Source organism: Otolemur garnettii, unplaced genomic scaffold (genome assembly GCF_000181295.1).
Source record: "Otolemur garnettii isolate 467f Iridium unplaced genomic scaffold, OtoGar3 scaffold00277, whole genome shotgun sequence".
NCBI classification, from domain to species: Eukaryota; Metazoa; Chordata; class Mammalia; order Primates; family Galagidae; genus Otolemur; species Otolemur garnettii.
In genome coordinates this window covers 269997-270558 of record NW_003852672.1, presented here as the reverse complement: position 1 = coordinate 270558, position 562 = coordinate 269997, and positions in this window count along the sequence as shown.

Sequence of the window (562 nt, the reverse complement as noted above, 5' to 3'; positions counted from 1 at the left end):
TTTTTTTTCTTTTGGGATACCATGGCATCTCCCTGCTCTCTTGTCTGGCTCTTTCCCTACTCTATTCTCCTCTCTCACTCCCTCTCTTCTCTCTTCCTAAAGTAAAATAAAGCCAAAACTTCATGGTGGCTCACGCCTGTAATCCTAGCACTCTGGGAGACTGAGGTCGGTGGATTGCCTAAGCTCAGGAGTTCAAGACCAGCCTGAGCCAGAGCTAGAGCCAGAGTGAGACCTAGACTCTAAAAAATAGCCAGTCTAGACTGAAAAGACAAAAACATGATGTGGTAATAGAAGATTGGAGTGACAATGAATGGCCTCCCCAGCTAATAATTGTCCAGCCACCTGGGCTGAGGATGGGTAATGGGGATACAGAATATATATATATATGTTCAGATTATCCAATTAGAAGCAGCAAGCAGTATTACAAATAACAAATGAGACCAGTAAAGCCTTAACCCTATTAGCCCATGAAGAAACCCAATGAGAAATGCCATTTATCAAAACTGATTGGTCTTAGACTATCTGCTAGCAACTGAAGGAAGAGTGTGTGGAAATTTCTTTC